The 13172-nt window shown below is 45.6% G+C and overlaps 1 protein-coding gene across 14 annotated transcripts in view; it reads right to left on the minus strand.

The window, feature by feature from the left end:
- ATP2B1 (ATPase plasma membrane Ca2+ transporting 1) overlaps window positions 1-11624 on the minus strand; it is a 65449-nt gene extending 53825 nt beyond the window's left edge. For 6 of the 14 annotated variants that reach the window (XM_028747583.2, XM_028747581.2, XM_028747582.2 and 3 more), the window contains exon 1: window positions 11451-11550. The gene's annotated coding sequence lies outside the window, so the exon portion shown is untranslated. Of the gene's footprint in view, window positions 1-4444; window positions 4515-9621; window positions 9816-10981; window positions 11144-11450 lie in introns of those variants that run through there. The other 8 variants (XM_028747578.2, XM_028747575.2, XM_077934803.1 and 5 more) reach the window with 7 other exon arrangements.
- Between the last annotated feature and the right edge of the window lie 1548 nt (window positions 11625-13172).

The following is a 13172-nucleotide window of genomic DNA, read 5'->3' on the forward strand; positions in this document are numbered from 1 at the left end:
CCACCTACTTAAGTATCAGAAGGAAAAAATTATTGCATTAACTTAGCAACATCATTGGTACATGTACAAAAGTTTTAAAAGTTCCACTGTTTAATAATCTGAAGATTACACTCAAAAGTGATTCTACATTTGAGATGTCACACACACACACACACACAACCTAAATATTAAAGTTACTAAAAGCAGATTTGCCTGCAACAAGCAAGTTTGTAGGAATAAATGTTGTTTTATGTCAGAATACCAGTATTAAACAGTCTAGTTACTGACTTCAGCTGAAAACATGAGGTCTCACTAGATGGCATCATTTGTCTCCATTTCCTAAGATTGCAATTACTATATTGATTTAAGCACTATTTGTACTACTGAAGCAGGTTCTAAAACACAGCCATAATATACTAAAACCAGTTGCTGTCCATTACCCCTTCCCGACTATTAAAGGAGTACTGTGATGACATGGAATGTTTGCAAACATCCGGAAGCTTAGGAAAAACTTGCCAGGAGAAAAGTATTCATGAACAGTGCAGTTTCCATATGAAAAGATATAGTTACACTTGAGAGAAAGATTTCACACTAGGCCTACAGACCAGAGACATGCTTGCTGTTGGCAGTAGAGGCAGAGACAGGTGTGCAGAGCAGGTAGTTTTAAGGCTGGAAACCAGTGTGACGAACACTGGAACTACAGCAAGGAGGTTCAGTGGGCATTGAGCTTCAAGACAGAAGGCCTGAAGTTCAGGTTAGTCATTTGACCATTACATAACTATCCAATAATGGTCAAGAATTTAAAGCACCACTTTAGAACCGCAAGACACGCTATGAGCCCAGGTTAGCTGTGAAATTAACTATTTGTAGCTATCAGTGATACACAGACAAGGAGTTTTGTTTAAAATGAAATAAACACACCACATTTCTTACGCTAACGGCCTCAGAGCAAACTTAAAGGTAAAGAGACCCCTGACCATTAGGTCCAGTCGTGGCCAACTCTGGGGTTGCGGCGCACATCTCGCTTTACTGGCCGAGGGAGCCGGCGTAAAGTTTCCAGGTCATGTGGCCAGCATGACTAAGCCGCTTCTGGCAAATCAGAGCAGCGCACGGAAACGCTGTTTACCTTCCTGCCAGAGTGGTACCTATTTAACTACTTGCACTTTGACGTGCTTTCGAACTGCTAGGTTGGCAGGAGCTGGGTCCGAGCAACAGGAGCTCACCCCATCACGGGGATTCGAACCGCCGACCTTCTGATCGCTAAGTCCTAGGCTCTGTGGTTTAACCCACAGCGCCACCCGCAAACTTAACAGCCATTAAAAAAAGATGTTGGCTTTTAAACATGTTTATCGACCTAGTACAGTGGTACCTCCGGTTGCAGACGGGATCCGTTCCAGAGTTCCAGTCAGATCCCAAAGTTTCCACAACTGGAGGGACTGCTTCTGCGCATGCATGCACGGTGAAACACTTCTGGGTTTGTCGCTTTCGCAACCCAAACTTTACATTACCAAGGGTAATGAAAGCCAAGGTGCTACTGTACAGGGAAGGGATCGCCTACACCAAAGTAATGCATGTAACAGAAGACTCCTCTTGAATTGGTGAGCAGGCAGGTTTTACACCTATCTTTTCCATCACACTATGCCACTACAAGGTGCAGATCTCCAGCTAGAAAAATTATTTTGCTTTATGACATAATTTATTAAAAACACTCTAACACAATAGGCAATATTTGACCAATTTACAAGGCTACCCATCTATTGTAGTATTGAGGAAAGTAGGAATGAAAGGGGCAGAGGGAACTAGCGATACACTGGGCATAGCAATGGGGGGTGGGAGTGCTTTGTGCTATAAAGAGGAAGGGGATTGCTTGCTTTTAAAAGGGAAGCAGCCTTCAATTAAAATACTTGTATCCTACCCGAAGTTTATAAAGATAACCAACCTCTCAAACACAGAAACTTTCCATAATGCTTTAATTTATCCATTCAACATGAAAGGTAGATTTCCTTTCTCCAAACCACAGCTTTTTGAGTCAAAAAGAGCCCAAATTATTTAAATGTTTGTACTGACAAGAGGAAAACTTCTACCCCTAAGGTACAGCCATCCAGTTTAAACTGCTACTGATGAGCTATGGCTGCAAATACACACACTTTTCTAGTTCCCTTTCTTACAGCAGCCACATCCTGTACCCCAAAAAGTTGCTATTCAACCAAGATTCAAACAAAGTACATAAGGATTCGACCAGAGGTTTTAAATCACTCACAGGTGTGCTACGATAATACACTGGAGCAGGATTTGATACCTACCCAGGTATTCTACGCTCTTTCCTCAGACTACACTAGTCTGATTTTAGAAAAGCCATTTTAAAGACTGAAAGAGATTAAGGGCAAGCAACACATGCATGTACATTACTATTACTGCAACATCAAGCAATGCATGCTGAAGTGTTCCCTTATCACCTCAAACACTATTTTTCAATAAAAGTAATTCAATAGAGGTAATTCACACACTAAGCTACAAGTCAGAGACAAAATAGTTATGAAAGGATTTGCAGGTGTTAAGTGGCCCTGATGTCAGAGACAAACATATCACCTCAAATCAGTATAAATTGTACTACAACCTTAAATAGTTGTTCAATTAAATTAAAAAGGTACCTCCAATTAATCAGTCAGCAGATTTTAAAGAACGAATGCGTAACAAACAGCATTCTTAAACAAACAAAAATTACAATTGCAAGGAAAGTAACAGCGCCATCTTTATTCTATTTAAACATGTTGTATACAACTTAACTACAATCATCTATAAATACTGTACAAGAAATACAATGCAGAGGCATTCCTTTCTACACATGAGAACATTGAGATAGAAATGATAACTGATACATGTACGTATGTAGAAATTCTGACTATTAAATGGATTAAGCCAAAGGCCCATCTGGTCCAGCAACCTGTTCTCACAGTGGCCAACCAGATGCCTATGGGAAATCCACAAGCAGAACCCAAGTGCAATAGTACTTTCCCCCCACTGTGTTCCCAGCAACTGGTATGCAGAGGTATATTGTCTCTGACCCTGGAGTGGTAAGCTATAAACTGGAATGGGAACCTGAGTATTTTAAATGTACATATGGCCAAATGTCTGACTCGGCTTTCTCAAATGTACAGTATACGGCAGTTAACCCGATTAAAGCAATCATAGTTGGTCATGAACTTGTCAATAGATGAAGTATGAATAAATTTGCTAACAAGGAAAAACCCATTGTTTTTAATAATGTATTTCTGGTACCACTTAATAGTCACTTAATAGTCAGAATGCCGATAGCAGGTGTGTGTACTATGGTCACTGAAGCACCTTTCAGGTAGCAGTCAACACAAAACCAACCTTAGTACCAAGCCTGATTACAAAATCCAGCACAAAAAACTTTAACCATCTACAATTTAAGATGTGCAGGCGTATATAGCCAACAGAATTCATCTGTCTTCAAAATACTTTGACTAAAATAGCATTTTCCTAAGGGAAAGCATCCAATTATGATTTAATGGAGTGTTTCCCAAACTTGGGTCTTCAGCTGTTTTTGGACTACAACTCCCATCATCTCTAGATAGCAAGACCAGTGGTCAAGAATGATGGGAACTGTAGTCCAAAAACAACTGGCGACCCAAGTTTGGGAAACACTGATTTAATGTGATATGCTAACCAGGCCACTGACAAGTATTCTAACATGGAGGTGCTAAAGCTGAAAAGGCGCTTATTGTAACCTTATTAAAGAAAAATACAAAATGTAAGGGATTAGATGGCAAGATCAAAGGTTCAACTCACTTCTTTAACAAAGATCACCTCTGCCTTCACCACCCATGAACTGCAGAAACATAGTGGAAAGCAGGAGTGTTTGTGGTGAGCTTTTGCAAAAAGCAGTAAAAAATTGCATATGCCTTCTGTAGGAGTTTAGCATGATGGCCACATAAAATGTCTCTCCCTTTCAACAAGCCTCTGCTGATGTCAAATGTTTGACAGGCACCAGGACAACCACAAATAGTGGCTGGCTATCATGCAAAATAAAAGTTCTGTGGATGTCTGCAGAAAGATACAGCGGTACCTCACCTAGCGTCTGCCTCGTTGAGCGCCCGTTCCGTTGAACGTCCGCGGCATACCCAGAAGTACCGGAACGGGTTACATCCGGGTTCGCCACTTGCACATGTGCAGAAGTGCTAAATCGCGCTTCGCGCATGGCAGCACAATTCACTCCGCGTGTATGTGCTTTATCCAGCGTCCTTTTTGGCCAGCGACCGGGGCCCCAGAACGGATCCTGGTCGCAAAATGAGGTACTACTGTACTTTCTTCAGACTGAAGGGATCTGTCATCAGTCTCTGGATCTTTGGAATCTTTTGAAAGGAAAATGCAACATACTGACAAAATATGCTTTGTTCCATGATGCTTTCCAGTAGAAAAAGAGCATTAGACAGAAACTCGCCAAAGGCTACCTGAAAATCATGGTTGAACAGTCAGTTCACACACTGAAGCAGGAAATAACTCAGTATGACTTGGGAGGGCCTCAAAGACTAGAGAAAATGGAAAAGGGCAGGTTCAATAGTTATTAACTGGACACAAATGGATAGTTGGGTTATCAGAGAAGACTTTAAGTATAACATTTTTGTGACGTCTCAAAACAACTACACGTCAAGATTGTCAGATCTGAGAAAAAGGGTTTTAATATTCTTATCTGATACATTAATTAAGACCCACAGGCCCCAAGCAAGAGCTACTCTCCAAGCCTTTCCTCTTTCTCAGGAAGGGTGTGGGGACACGTTTCAGTGGCAAAACCTGCCTAACGTACATCATGCAAACCAACTACGTCCCACTCCTTGGATATGTACAGCCCCGGACTGCCAGAGAGATTCTAAAACTCATTGTTTGCAGTCTTATTTGTGAGCCAGGCTTCAGTGTCATATCGACACACTTCAGTTATGTTTTGTGTTTCTCCAGGCTCAGAGTTTTCAATAGAGTTGGCATCAGTTTTTCCATTGTGTTTCAACCAATCAATTTAACCATGTGCTCTACCTGTTATATGAAGATCTCACCACGTGAACTGCTGGAAGTCTAATCTGCCATTCTGGGAAAGTAGGGTTGCTAGCTCTTCAACTGCTCAGGCTAGCTGCGCCTTTAAAGGCAGATACTATTATGTGCCATTGTTTATTTGCATGCTGTAATGATATTCAGCCTAGTGCACTAGATTCTGCAGAAGCTGCTGTTCAAGGCTGAAAAACAGGCCAGCATGGGTTGGCAACCCTACAAAAGATAGATTTAAATATGTGAGTGAAGAAACCAATGGTGGTACAGAGATATAAACAAGGATGTAGATGTACAAGAAAGAAAAATGGGTAGCAAGCTCTCAGAGTAGCACATTAAGGAGTGAACAAAAAAAAGAGTAAATGTTAAAAGATGCAGGTGCAGATAGACTTTGCGGTAGAAAAAGAGGAAAACAGAAAGGGTGTGCAGAAAAACCTGCTGGTATGGAAACATGAGAGTGCCACAGAGTGCAAAGAAAAAAGGATTAGAGGTAGAGGCACAGAGACCCCAGGTGGAAAGGAAATATAAGGAGATGGCAACAGACTGTTGAGAAAAGTGTGCATGCTCCAATGTGTGGAGAGAGAAATATAGGGAGAGAATGTTTTAATAGGTAAGAGTACAGATCGAATGTGTTATGTGCAAAAGATTGGCAGACTGAATTGTATTCAGACACAGACTGTTCTGAAATTAAAATAGCTGTGCAGCCCTCTTTTAACAAAAATGAAAATAGCCCTCAGTGCTTTGGGTTGTCTCTTCCTACTCTGAAGCATCAGGTGCATCACAACTGGAGATGGGGGTCTGATCTATGACTCAAAAGGTTTCCTGGGGACAGATGTATGACGCGAGTTTTCCTGGACAGTTGGTATATTACACCACATGGACATGGTAACGTATATGAACATCTACTTGCTTGAACACTTAACCACAAGTTTGGAGATAGGAATTTATGCCTAGCATGAAAGCACCTAGTGCAGCCATGCAATTCCCCACTCACCTGCTTGCTGAAAACTGCACACTGCTCCATCACTGTGAAGAACTACTCCTAGCACTTTAAATCCTGGAGTACAAGAGAGTATATGTGCAGCCAGCAACAGAATATGTTTTCTATACTTAGAAATGAAGCAAAGGTATGGGCAGCAGCTCTACAAAAGAAGTGGGGCAACATTAGGTACAAGTAAAAAGAAAAGAGAAAGGCAGCTGGGAGAAAGAAAGAATCCTGTTAAGTGAAGGAGGGAGCTGCTAAGTGTTGCTTCAAAACTTAAAAGGCAGAGTTAGCAACTCTGGAGGTATTTGCATTTCTATTGCAAGGCCTGTCAACCTCTGCTTTTCAATTTTATGGTATATTTGAGATTATATTTACAACATCAGGAACGAACAGGAAAGACGTTCGCATAACTAGGTACCCAATGAATAAGATCCACAAATGTGTATCTGTATACCCATTTAAATTTAGTTCAGAAAGGCTTCCATAAGAGTGCAGAGCACATAACATGAGAGGTTATTATGTACTTTGGGGGAAACTATCTAGGCCCCAACCATGTTTAAAGCGTTATAGGCCCATGACCGGTACCTTAAGTTGCCTTATACTCTAAAAGTACCCCAAACCTATGCTTCTACTTGATTAAACGTTGGATCCATTCTTCTGGACTACAAGATCTGCCAACTATTATTACCATGATCCAGCATCCAGTACCTTGCCAGCATCCAAAATGGCTGACTGACACAGACAGACAGATACACACACACCATTTTAATATGAAGTTCAGATTAGATATAAGGTATTCATTAGCTCTGATAAATGGAAGTTACATGAAATATAAGAGCTACAGCTTTTCTACTTATAATATGTAGCATGATGGTGGTCTTTGGTGCTAGATAAGCTGCCTCCTCCCTAGATAGAAACTGCACAACAGTGCAACCCTATGCATGCTCACTCAGAAGTAATTCCTAATGTAATTCAATAGCACTTACTGCAAGGTAACCATACATAGAATTATGACCCAATTTTCAAGATCCAAACATACATGGATAGCAAGTACTTTCTACTACCATACCAGTTGTATAAGGTGTGTATGCCCATAAACTCCAGTGTTCAAGGTAAAATGAAACCATTTTTCTTAGCATACAAAATATTTACGTTTTAAGGAAGATTCTCCATTACAACCTGCAAAACACACACACACATGTGTGTGTGTGTGTGTGTGTGTTTATATATATATAGGTTTATTATGCAAAGGATAAGGGACAGCATGCCTTATCAACAAGCAAACTAAACCATTAAACAAGTATTTTCATATGTTCAGGGTTAATCTTTTACACTACGCACCTAAAATATATAGTCCAATCACTACCAACTATCCAAGAAGAAACACTGTCTCTTGCCTTTATTAGAAACTGGATCCCGAGGCAGTTGGACAATAACCTACCAACATGTGTGCCCAATAGTAAAGTGTTTAAATCTTCATGAGAGTCACTTTTGCTGGTTTTTAGAACCTTACAAGATTTACCACCTGCTATCTTCACGCCAAGACTAACTGTATCATGAGTAAAGTATTTCAAAAGAAATATTGCTGAACACAACAGATAAATCTAGAAGTTTTTCCTTCAAAAAATAGAATTTAAATTCATTGTGAACATATCTGTTTTTAATCTCATGTCAAAAACCATTCGGAATGAGCCACAGTACTCAAGTTGTCAAGTGTGAAACATTTATAAATGAGGTTGCTACAACCATTTCAGAACAGATCACCTAAAATAATCTATATTTACAAACCCAACAACCAATGACTGCTTGCTATTACTTAATTTCGCAATACACAAGGATGGGATTTCAGCGTATTCAGTTGCAGTTATAGTCTGTGGAACACAGCCATTAAGTAGAGGCAAAATGCAAAGGCATCTGCTTCCCTCTGGCTTGATTTTAATAGAAATACAACTTGCAAGGTAACATACATTTTAGTACAAATATTCACTATTATCATTATTGTGTATTTGCAACACCAGTGGTACTGCCCAGAAATAACTATAGAGATGATAAGTATAGATATCATGTAGCCTGTGTGTCATTTTTGAAACACACCATGCACCTTGCTAATTCTGAGTTTTAAACTTTGACAGATGAAAGATAGTGAGTTCATGCTAACCAGAAACAGTCATGGGGTTTAATATTGGAAATATGTTGTAGAAACTTAGGAAGCTGCATTATGCCAAGTTAGATTACTGGTTCATCAAGCCCAGTCTCCTTTAGACAACTGAGGGACCCCAATACTCAATGTTATAAACTCAATAAGCTTATTAAGAAAAAGTAGTACTATAATATTAGAAGGGGCACTGCTAATCAATAATATGAAATGCTCCCCTTGTCATAATCAGAGCATCAACACACATAGCTATGCTCCTCTTTCTCCATAAAGACAGCCATCTAGGTGATGGATTTGCTACCACTGCATCAATCCACACAAGAAACTGTTTTACAAATAGATCAACACCTAATTCAGAAACAGTTTGATCCATCTTTTATTTCAACTCATTTTTCTATTTGCATCCACTACACCATAAATACTGTCACTTCCGATCTGATGATCATGTAGACTTCTACAATTGGAACTGAAGTTCTAAAATGTTAAGGACCATAAGGTACTGAAAGGTACTTATTTCATGTGTGATTATTTCTTCATACTAAACCTGCATTAATATAAGAAAAATACTAAATATTAGAATTTAAGATCAACTGCCAATGGGTGTGTGTGTTTTGACCAAGAGACAAAAGACCAAGAGACTACATCAGGTATGGACATTAAGTGTGTATTTCTAGTATTCCTATGGTATCTCTTGTATGAATATAAATTCTACATAGTGATGCTAAACCCTTACACTGTGCCTTTTGACACCCTTGGCTTTGTTCTCATTGCCACAGGATCTGCATTTGGTTGTATACATATACTATGTGAGTGTCATATCTATCCCCCGTTTCTATGGCTGCCTTCCGCAATGTGTTGGCCTATGAATTTCATCCAACAGTAACTCCCATCAGCCTCAGTCAGCATAGCCAATGGTCAGAGATGATGGGGATTGTAGTCCACCAGTATCTGAAGGGAACCACACTGAGGAAGATTGCTTTATGGCATAGTAATATTTTACATTTCTGTTTCTTTTGGAAATTGCTAAAGAATTATTAACCTCACATACTTCATATATCTTTGGCAGGGGGTAGGTTGAGACTACAATAATAGAGGCATGTTTTAAGGGCAACAAGTGAATTAATGGCAGAGATAAATTTTCAACCAGGGACTTGCAGGCTCCCAGTCTCAGCCACCAACTCTTAAATGGATGAGCAGCCTAAGCTTGATTTACAATGATAAAAGGCAAGGCATACTACTCTGTGAATCAGCAAATACCTTGAGTTCCTATACTTGCATTCGTAGAATGCGAGCAAAGCAGTTCAGTTATCTTAAACATCTCAAAGGGGTGGGGGATAAGTATAGCACAAGGGAAAATGGCATTATTCAAGACTCTTACAACAGAATTTAATCAAATCCGCAGACCAAGAAAAGATAGGTACTTCAACCTGGAACCTCCTACCTTGTTTTAATGAAACTGGATCTTTGCCAGCATAGTCTTCTACATTAGGAGTGGTTACAGTAGGTACAAATTGGCAACAACAAGGTCAGATACTCCAAACGTTTATCAGTTAGTTTCCAGGTATGTTGCTCACAAAAGTTTTTCCTCCAACTATATCCAACTTTTTACATCCAGGATGTATACGTGCCAGCTGTCTGGAAGATGAATGTGAAGATATTCCTGGTCACCCATCTAAGTTCCCTTTGGGCAGGTAGTAGTGTGGCAAACAGGCAGCGCTTTCTTCCTATGAAGTACACGCAGCAATCTTCCCCCTCAATCCCACACCTCATCCCACTACTGGCACCGTGAAGGCATCTTCATGAACTCACGTGGTGGTCACATCCAAAGCTTAGGCATACCACTTGCCAGAGATGACAGGGTCATGAAAACTTTCGATGAAATGGGATAAATCCTAACGCCACCTTCCTCACATACAGACGCTTGCCCCAGGGAGGCTGGTTTGGTCAGCCTCGCCGACCCACGCGGCATTCGAGGGCGCTTCCAAAATGTTCATAAGCGACACATGCAACTAAGCCATTAGTAAATCACTTTAACGTCGTGATAAACCACACAGAGGGGCTCGTGCAGGGAGAGAGAGAGAGAAGCCTGACACTCCGCTCTATTCCCAACCACAACCCCTGACTTGAAAGCTTAGCAGGTAGGAGCAGGAGGACCCTCCGCCGCCAGCCTCCGGCTCCCGACTCCCTTCCCCAAGAGGAGAGAGGCTGGCCGGGCAGCTGGGCGCCCCGCAGGGCGGGTAAATGGAAGCTCAAGGCTGCCGAGGATGATAATGCCGTGCATTGGCGGCGGCGTAATCCCGGCTACTTAGCCCGGCAGAGCAAACCGGAGACCAAGAAGCACCTTCACCTAACGGGCGCCCGGCGGCCCATTCTAAAGAGCAGCAGCAGCCGCCGCCGCGCGTCGGCGGACGGGGAGATGAACGCTGACCAACCGGAGGGGCATGAGGGGAGAGCTCTCTCCCCTTCCCTCGCCCAGCTGCCGGCCCGGCGAGAAGGTGGCGGGCGGGCGGCCGGAGGCGCTGCTCCCGGGCTGCCCTCAAGGTCACGCCGCGCCTGGCTTCGAGGCGGCCGGCGTGGGCTCCCCGTGGGAAGGAGGGGCGCGGGCAGGGCCCAGGTCTCCTGCCCCTCACCCCCACCCCGCGGCCGCCTCCTTCCGGCAGGCTAATCCCCCAGCCCGCCTGGCCTGCGCTGCTCCGCGGCGCCTCGCCACCTGCGCCTCCGGAGGTGCCCCGTCCGACGCCCTCGCCGCGTCCTCTCTTCGGGCTGCCCGGCCGCACGCTGCCCACCCTTCCGCCTCTTACCTCAGGGTCCGCCGCCGCCGCCAAGCCCCACACGCGGCCAGCGCCGCCGCCGCCGCCGCCTCCACCTTCAGTGCCTGCCTGCTGCACAGGGTCCCCCCACCCCGCCCCAGAGCGCGCGAGCCCCAGCCAAGCCCGCCTGAGACCGGGAGGGGACGGAGGGAGAGAGGGAGGGAGGGAGAGAGAGTGGAGGTGGCGGCAGCAGCGGCAGCCGGAGCGAGGGAGGGAAGGAAGGAGGGAGGGGGAGGAGGAGGGAGCCGGGCGCCCTGCCCCGCCCTCCGCGGTAGCTCCCCAGCAGCAGCGCCTCGCCCTCGCTAGTCAGCGGCAGGCAGGCGTGCGGGCAGCGCTCGGCTCCCTTCGCCGAGCCATATGCCGCGCGGGAGGGAGCCGCCGCCTCCCAGCCACAGGCGGCCCGGCTCGCTCTCCCTCTCCGCTGCTCGCTCGCTCTCCACCGCGAGGGTCGGCCACTTACTAGTCCGTTCGCCCGCTTCTCCTCAGGCGAGCCCTCCTCCCCAAAGCGACGGTAGCCACCAGGTTCCGAGCCGGCCCGACCCCCCCTCACTCACACTCTCTCCCCGGTCCCCGTCACGTGACAGGGTCTCGCTTGGGTTGGAGGAAGAGGCGGGGGTCTGAAGGCGCGGCGCCTTCACGGGTGAGGGGGGGCAGGCGGGGGAGAGAAAGGGCGGAGCCTCCGATTGGCACTGGCGCCCAAAGGGGCGGCGCGTGCCTCTTTCTCCGCCTCCCCGACCTCCCGCTATTGGTCGGAGTTGCCTGACGTGCTTGTTTCCATGACGTATGTGGGTCGGGCTGAGGCGTTTGATGAGGCCCGGCGGGCTCCGGGTCGTTGACTTTGCCACGAGCGTCTCCCTGGGGAGGGGGGGGAAGGCTAAGGCGCTTTTGCCCCTCCTCTTCCACCTCACTTGCACGTCCCCGCCTCCCCCTCCCGCTCCATTGGGCCACCCCCACCCCACAAACTGCGGGCAGGGGGTCGTCTGGCGCCCGCGCGTGTCGCTCTGGCCGTTGACTCACTTCAGGCTGGGAAAGGCGAGGGGCGTGTGGAGGAGAATTTTTTTTGGGGGGGGGAGGGGGCGGTTAGAAGACCCAACTGCCAAAGGAGGCGGAGGTCGCCGTTTGTCAGCTCGTGAGCGCGAAACATGCGCCCTCGAGGAGACCGCAGAGAAAACCCCGAGCGGCGGCCGTTCGCCCTTCCGAGTGGCGCCTGCGATTGAAATGACAGCACGAGAGACGAGACTTCGACGTGCCTGAGCAATGGGCCGTCTTAGGGAGGAGCGGGAGGTGGGCCTGAAGGGGTTAGAAGGCAGCGCACACAAGCCAGTGCACACGACGTTCCCTCAGAGGGCCGGCATTTACAGGCACAGACCACGGAGGAGGGAGAAGCGACCGATTTCCGTCACTGACACTTGATGATGATGATGAGGATCGGGGGAGGGGGCGCTGGGAGAGACCGGATCTCTCGCTCTGCCGCCTGTCATGTCCTCCCTGTCAGAACAAAGATGACGACGCGTGCTGCTGCTTCGTGTTTAGTCACTTCCTCGCCTTGCCAGAGCAGTTGCTTTTGAGGAGCCTCGCGGCAGCGTGTGTGTGAGAGGAAGGGGGTGAGGGACAAAGTGAAGAGCTGCCGTTTATAGTATAGATCATATGTATAAAAGCGTGGTGATGCTCAGCCTTTAAATCCGTTTTATTCTCCATCGACGTCGCTAGCCCAGTCCTAAACTGTTTGGTCATGGGGATGCATTATAGCTGGGTGGCTTCCATGTTCTCTGTGGGTCAGCTGCACACACGGAGTTCAAATAAAAGCTGAGGTAACAGGGAAATGATGTTCACGTCTAGAGGAGAATCCTGCCTGTCTTTCGCCAGACATCATACAAAAACACTGTGCCCAGTTTGTTTGAAGGTCCATGCCTGTGTTATATATAGACCTGCACCAGGACTTTCTGGATCTGTGTCTGGAAGTAGGATGAACAGTGATCCACTGTATGGTTCCAATGTGTTACAGATGTCCAAAATTACAGGAAACACACATCCTGGTATAGATGACACGAGGCTTCCTAATTCTATTCATCATAAGTGGTACCTTGGGTTACAGACGCTTCAGGTTACAGACTCCGATAACCCAGAAATAGTACCTTGGGTTAAGAACTTTGCTTCAGGATGAGAACAGAAATCGTGCTCC

The sequence above is a fragment of the Podarcis muralis genome, chromosome 10 (assembly GCF_964188315.1).
Source record: "Podarcis muralis chromosome 10, rPodMur119.hap1.1, whole genome shotgun sequence".
In the NCBI taxonomy this organism is placed as follows: Eukaryota; Metazoa; Chordata; class Lepidosauria; order Squamata; family Lacertidae; genus Podarcis; species Podarcis muralis.